Source organism: Entelurus aequoreus, linkage group LG25, assembly GCF_033978785.1.
Source record: "Entelurus aequoreus isolate RoL-2023_Sb linkage group LG25, RoL_Eaeq_v1.1, whole genome shotgun sequence".
Lineage (NCBI taxonomy): Eukaryota > Metazoa > Chordata > Actinopteri > Syngnathiformes > Syngnathidae > Entelurus > Entelurus aequoreus.
In genome coordinates, this window is record NC_084755.1 from 25250171 (window position 1) to 25257766 (window position 7596).

At 41.6% G+C, this 7596-nt stretch overlaps 1 long non-coding RNA gene across 1 annotated transcript; it reads right to left on the reverse strand.

The window, feature by feature from the left end:
• Positions 1 to 4929: 4929 nt before the first annotated feature.
• On the reverse strand, positions 4930 to 5735 carry LOC133642503 (uncharacterized). The gene is made up of 3 exons (XR_009824526.1): positions 5557 to 5735; positions 5342 to 5480; positions 4930 to 5093 (listed from the first exon to the last, which is right to left on the reverse strand). It is a non-coding gene; the product is annotated as an uncharacterized LOC133642503 (long non-coding RNA).
• Positions 5736 to 7596: the final 1861 nt, after the last annotated feature.

A 7596-nucleotide genomic window follows, 5' to 3' on the forward strand; every position in this document is an offset into this window, starting at 1 on the left:
TCTTTACTTGTGGATGGATTAAAAATTGTGAGCCTTTAATGATTTCGCCGTCATTAGATCAGATAAGGCGAAAACAATAACCAATTAATATTGGAATATTTACTGTCCCGAAAATGTAGTATTGTCTACCTTGACAGCTTACTGTAAAGAATATATACACCGATCATCACATGGTTTTCACTGTACACAGAGGGGGCTATGATGAGTAACCAGGGTGAGTGTCATGTCTCTATGTCCTTCCTAGCCAGAGATAGATATAGGGGGTGCATTCTACGGCAGGTGGAAACAACGTCCTGCCGGAAAATGCACCCCCACCCTAACTCCACTTCTGGTAGTCCGATCATCACATGGTTTTCACTGTACACAGAGGGGGCTATGATGAGTAACCAGGGGGAGTGTCATGTCTCTATGACCTTCCTAGCCAGAGATAGATGAGGGGTGCATTCTACGGCAGGTGGAATCACCTGAAAATGCACCCCCGCCCTAACTCCACTTCTGGTGGTCCAATTTTCACATGGTTTTCACTGTACACAGAGGGGGATATGATGAGTCACCAGGGTGAGTGTCCTGTCTCTATGACCTTCCTAGCCAGAGATAGATAGGGGGTGCATTCTACGGCTGGTGGAAACAACGTCCTGCCGGAAAATGCACCCCAACCCTAACTCCACTTCTGGTAGTCCGATCATCACATGGTTTTCACTGTACACAGAGGGGGCTATGATGAGTCACCAGGGTGAGTTTCATGTCTCTATGACCTTCCTAGCCAGAGATAGATGGGGGGTGCATTCTACGGCAGATGGAAAATGCACCCCCACCATAACTCCACTTCTGGTAGTCCGATCATCACATGGTTTTCACTGTACACAGAAGGGGCTATGATGAGTAACCAAGGTGAGTTTCATGTCTCTATGACCTTCCTAGCCAGAGATAGATGGGGGGTGCATTCTACGGCAGGTGGAAAATGCACCCCCATCATAACTCCACCTCTGGTACTTCGGGTACTTTTGGTAACGTTATTTGTGAATGTTCAATTTGAAACTTCTTAAAACCAAATCAATGGTAGATATCAGATGCATTCATTTATTTATTCATCCATCTACCCATGAGCTTCTTAAAGTTAAAGAAAATGTCATATTTTAAAAAATACGAGTATTGGATCACGACAACACGTCGAATGAAGCAGCAAACATTCGTTCTCCGTAATGTCTCTAAAAAAGTACATATAATCAGAATCAGAATAGTTTTATTGCCATTGTTTGAGAACGGGTTCATAAACTAGGAATTTTTCTTGGTGCAATCGTGCGACATAAAACACATATAACACATATCTGGTAATAAAAAGAGCTGTTACTGAGCTATCAGATAGACTTACAAGGAATTCAAGGAGCTGCTGTTAGGAGTTATTGTTCATTTGCCTGATGGCCGAGGGGAAAAAACTGTTCAGGTGTGGGTCTGGATGGAGCGTAGTCTCCTGCCTGAGGGGAGAGGGGAGAATAGTTTGTGACCAGGGGGAGAAGAGTCAGCTGTGATCCGACCCACACGCCTCCTGGTCCTGGAGGAGAACAAGTCATGGAGGGATGGGAGCTTGCAGCCAATCACCTTCTCAGCAGCACGTACGATGCGCTGCAGTCTATTCTTATCCTGGACTGTGGCGCCGGGGAACCACACTGTGATGGAGGAGGTCAGGATGGACTCTATGATGGCTGAGTAAAACTGCACCAGCATCTCGGTCGGCACCCTAAGTTTCCTCAGCTGCCGCAGGAAGTACATCCTCTGCTGGGCCTTCTTGATGAGGGAGCTGATGGTAGGCTCCCACTGGAGGTCCTGGGTGATGGTGGTGCCCAAGAAACGGAAGGAGTCCACAATGGGGACGGGGTTGGGAGAGTCAATCAGGGTGAGGGGGGATGGTGGGGCTGTGACTTTCCTGAAGTCCATGATCATCTCCACTGTTTTCTGGGCGTTCAGCTCCAGGTTGTTGAGGCTGCACCAGGACGTCAGCCGGTCCACCTCTCTCGTATAGGCGGACTCATCGCCATTCGAGATGAGCCCGATGAGGGTGGTGTCATCCGCAAGCTTGAGCAGTTTTACGGATTGGTGACTGGAGGTGCAGCAGTTTGTATACAGGGAGAAGAGCCAGGGGGAGAGTACACAGCCCTGAGGAGTACCAGTGTTTGTGGTTCGACTGTCCGAGACAATCTTCCCCAGCCGTACGTGCTGTCTTCGGTCTGTCAGGAAGTCATTAATCCAACTGCAGAGGGAGTCGGGCACGCTGAGCTTTTAGAGCTTGTCTCGTAGAGGTTTACTTTGGTGTATATATTCTTTACAGTAAGCTGTCAAGGTAGACAATACTACATTTTCGGGACAGCAAATATTCCAATATTAATTGGTTATTGTTTTCGCCTTATCTGATCTAATGACGGCGAAATCATTAAAGGCTCACAATTTGTAATCCATCCACAAGTAAAGAATACGTGGATTATTTCACTTTATGTACTTTTTTATGCCGAAAGAGGCGATATCAGCCACTTGAATGACGGCGAAATCATTAAAGGCTCACAATTTTTAATCCATCCAAAAGTAAGGAAAACTTGGATTATTTTACTTTATGTACTTTTTTATACCGAAAGAGGCGATTTAAAAGAGGCGATTTCAGCCACTTCGGTCATTACAGCCGAGTTTAGATATACTTTTCGAGACGAGTGACGTAAGCGCGCTCCCGCGTCAGGGGGTGCATTCTACGGCAGGGGTGCGTTTTCCGGCCCGTGGCATAGGCCGTATAGGCAAATGCTAGTGGCGCCATCCATCAGGGGGCGCCAAGCCAGTGCCACAAATGTTGGAGAAAAAAAAAAAAAGTTGGTACTATTATTTCTAAATACAAAAAATAATCCCACGTTAATTAAAATGCAAAGTAAAGCCTATTTAATAGAAATATTATTTGTTACAACATTGAAGTGCATCAAAAAGTTGTTCTGCCAAAAGTAAATATCTTTATAGATGGCCACAACATAATGATAGAAAATAAGACAAATACGACACTGTAATGCAGGGGTGTCAAATTCAAATACAGAGTGGACCAAAATTTAAAACTGAACAAAGCCGTGGGCCAAGGTTGGACAAATTAACCTTTTAATAGGGACCCAAACAAGTTTTGCATTGAATATTGAACAAGCAAGGCTTATATAACTTTATAATGACAATCGAGTTTCAAATAATAATAATAATAATAATTAAAAAATATCAATGGCATATCAAATACAATTTAAATAAAAATGTAATGCCTCTTTTCTATTTGCAGCCTTCTGAGGTAAATATCAACATTAACTTTTTCCACAGGCTAATAAATTTGAAAATAAAATAACAATGAATAAACCAACCATTCAGGACTTTAAACTGCTCAGTTTGCAACACACTGATCTAATCTGATGTGATACCTGGCATCTTTTCTTGGATGCTAGTTCATTAATGTCGGGGCTCAGGCTTTGAGCTGAGGCAACCTTTATTATCGAACGAAGGTGTTCATCAGTCATTATATCTCGTAGTCCACCCGGACCACAGTCTTGGGGGCGTGCCTTAAAGGCACTGCCTTTAACGTCCTCTACGAGCTGTCGTCACGTCCGCTTTTCATCCGTTCTAACAACGTGCCGGCCCAGTCACAAGATATGTGCGGCTTCTGTACGCACACACACGTGAATGCAAACGCATATTTGATCAACAGCGATACAGATTACACTGAGGGTGGACGTATAAACAACTTTAACACTGTTAGAAATATACGCCACACTGTGAATCCACACCAAACAAGAATGACAAACACATTTCGGGAGAACATCCGCACCGTAACACAACATAACCCAGAACCCTTTGCAGCACTAACTCTTCCGGGACGCTACAAAGTACACCCCCCGCTACCACCAAATCCCCCCCACACACACACCTTGTAGCGTCCCGGAAGAGTTAGTGCAGCAAAGGGTTTGGGGTATTTGTTCTGTTGTGTTTATGTTGTGTTACGGTGTGGATGTTCTCCCGAAATGTGTTTGTCATTCTTGTTTGGTGTGGGTTCACAGTGTGGCGTATATTTCTAACAGTGTTAAAGTTGTTTATACGGTCACCCTCAGTGTAACCTGTATCGTTGCATTCACTTGTGTGTTATGTGACTGGGCCAGCACTCTTTGGACTGGATGAAAAGCGGACGTGACGATTTTCGGGAGGGGCACTGAAATTTGGGAGTCTCCCGGGAGGGTTGGCAAGAATGAGAATATGCGGTGTTACAGCGGCACCGCCGCTGAATATAATCGGTGGGCCAGCTCTAGTGTTAATTTAATATCGCCTCAAGGGCTAAGGGAAATTACACGGCGAGCCAATTTTGGCCCTCGGGCCAGAGTTTGACACCCATGCTGTAATGTGTGCAAAACATCAATACAACTTCAAGTCACGTACCAACAGAAGGACTAAGTCGAACACTATTTTGAAACTTTTTTTGTACGGCAACAGCAGCCACCGTTAGCACGGCGGCGCTATGCTAGCTAGCAGCCACAACAATAACAACAAAGCACTTCCTCGTTATGCGCTGTCACGCCAATTTTCTTCCCATTACAAAAACCTTCCTACCCCCCATTTACTTCCGGGGTCATTTCCTCTTACGTCTTTGACAGCGATCGATAGCACTTCGTTTGACTCTTTTTTATAATACAGCGTTAACAAAACGTCTGTATTAATCGGACAAGTATTAATCTGACAAATTAATTTGACTCTTGGACATATGCGGAAATTAATAACAGTGTACAATAAGTTAATTAATTATCAATCAACATTATTAAACTTTATTAAAACTAAATGTATTCGTTAAATTCAGTTTTTTTTTAGTTCTCTGTGTAAGTGAACTAAATTAAAATGACATTTATGTGCACATATGTACCTCAGTGAAGTCAGATGACCCGTGGTCAGACAAACGACAATATTTAGAATAAGAACATAATAATAAAGAAAAACCTTGGGTATTTCTTCAAGACTTTAAAATGAGGCAAAAAACTGCAATGTAAAATGTTTTTTTATTGTTTACAAATGTTTTGTTCCAAACATTGCGCGAGCTGCACCTAAAGAATGGGGAACACAGATAAAGGACAAAGCGTCAATTATAATCACAAGTGGTGGTCACCTCAGAAGTAGACATGTTATAGTGAAAAGCTCTTAAACCACATCAAGGTACAAACCAATAAAGGTTATTAGATTATTATTTTTGAACCAGTTATTTTTCCCCCAGCTTACATATTTCTCCAATCATTTCTTTTTATGGAGCAACATAGGTATGATACAATTTATTCACTTTTGTGTCATGGCATACCAGTACTGTATTCAGTTCATCTTTGATGACGCAGTCCATGGCCTGGACTGAGTTTCTGGATACCCTAAAGACTGGCTGAAGAATGCCCTGCAATAGGCCGCTCGCCTTGTCTGTCCAATAACAGAACCTCTGGCCATGCCTTTGGGGAAATTGAAGAAAAGCTTTCCAGATTACAGTTACTAATCCATCCATCCATCCATCCATCCATTTTCTACCGCTTGTCCCTTTTTGGGGTCGCGGGGGGTCGCTGTAGCCTATCTCAGCTGCATTCGGGCGGAAGGCAGGGTACACCCTGGACAAGTCGCCACCTCATCACAGGCAGTTACTAATCATGATAAACAACACATCAGATATTTCAAGAAATTGTCCTACCGTTCAATGCCAAAGCGCTCCATTAGAAGGACACACCACCAACGCCGCATGTCCAGCTAGAGCAGATATAACAATGAGTTCATTATTTTTACCTCTCAGAGCCACTTATTTTGAAATCTTTTAAATATCTAAATACTTACCACACTGTAGTGAAAAGTAGTGTCCGTACAGAGCCAGAGGGAGTACTAAAAATAGAAAATAGTAATTTTTCTGAGCACATGTAATAATTGTGTAATGAAAAAAATATTTCTCTACTTTGTAATAATCTACTAAATTGATGAAAAGAGCCGTCAACATCAATACTGGAAATGTGATGAATAGGAATATCTCTGGAAGCAATAATTGCAACCAAATATTTTTGTAATTTGATACTGTGTTTCACATCATTGTGGGGGAAGTTTAACCTACTCTTCTTTAAAAATGCTCAACTTACCATGAGCATGAAAACACCACAGTCATTCCCCGAGGTCTGGCATGGGATCTCCTGGTAATACACATTAGCACCATGAAAATGTATATATTTTTAATCATATACTGGCTCCAATGTCAAAATTTTACTCAATTTGAAACCTGCTCACCAGTTGTTTCTGGTCGGGGTGCAGCTCCTTTTTCCAGGGTGATGTGGGGCCAGCATATGTATGGTCTGTGAAACAATGACACTGGACATGTGTCAATCATACAAATAGTTAGAAAGCTACATGTATGGACACATAAACACTTTTTTTCTGAAAAAGTACCTCAGTTTCCTCCTCCGATGATGAAGTCAGCATTTCAGCATCTCCTGGAAGCACAGGGGCTGAAGGGGAATCCTTTGGCCAGCCAGGGTGAGTCCCTAAATGAGAGAGGAGGCATATTATGATACAGGGGAGGGATATTAAGATCTCTGAACAAAAATGCCTGTAAACAGCATTCAGTTTGACATACTCGGGCGCAGAGGTTTCAGTGATGCATACGGGGTCATCATATACTTGGGCTTTCCATCCAGGGTCTCCAGCCTAACCATATTGTTTGGAAGAACCTCCATAACTCTGTAACATCAAGGGAATGAGTTCTGGCTTGGTCATCACCAATATGACAATCATTTTACCAGTAACGTTGTGGTTAGAATTCAATATTGCATTCAAGCATGTGAGTACATTCAGACTGAATTACAATCCTATAGTACAATAGTCAAAGACCACCACCTAAAAGCAGTAATAAAGGGAAACATATTGTAGATATGATTTGATTCCACAACACTTTGCGACCTACTACTAACTACTAACCTGAGTGTTTCAACTAAAAATAAAAATTAAAAGCAAATATCTTCCTTCTAGGAGCTTGCTTACCCAATCCAATGTGTCCTTTGTGATGGACCGCCAATAAAACCGGGGAGCAATCTTCGCTTGCATCCTCCGTGGTCCAAAATGGCCTGCATGGGCTTCGGTTAACACAGCCACTTTCTCCTCCTCTGTCCAAATGACCCTTCTGTTCCCATGGTACAGGACCTCTTCTACACACACACAATATTGTAGTGAAATGGTTTCAACAATAATGTTGATTTAAAGTACAGACATTTAACAGTATTATATATTAATTAATATTAGTGAAATGGTTTCAACAATAATGTTGATTTAAAGTAGTACAGACATTTAACAGTATTATATATTAATTAATATTAGTGAAATGGTTTCAACAATATTGTTGATTTAAAGTACAGACATTTAACATTATTATATATTAATATTAGTGAAATGGTTTCAACAATAATGTTGATTTAAAGTAGTACAGACATTTAACATTATTATATATTAATTAATATTAGTGAAATGGTTTCAACAATAATGTTGATTTAAAGTAGTACAGACATTTAACAGTATTATATATTAATTAATATTAGTGAA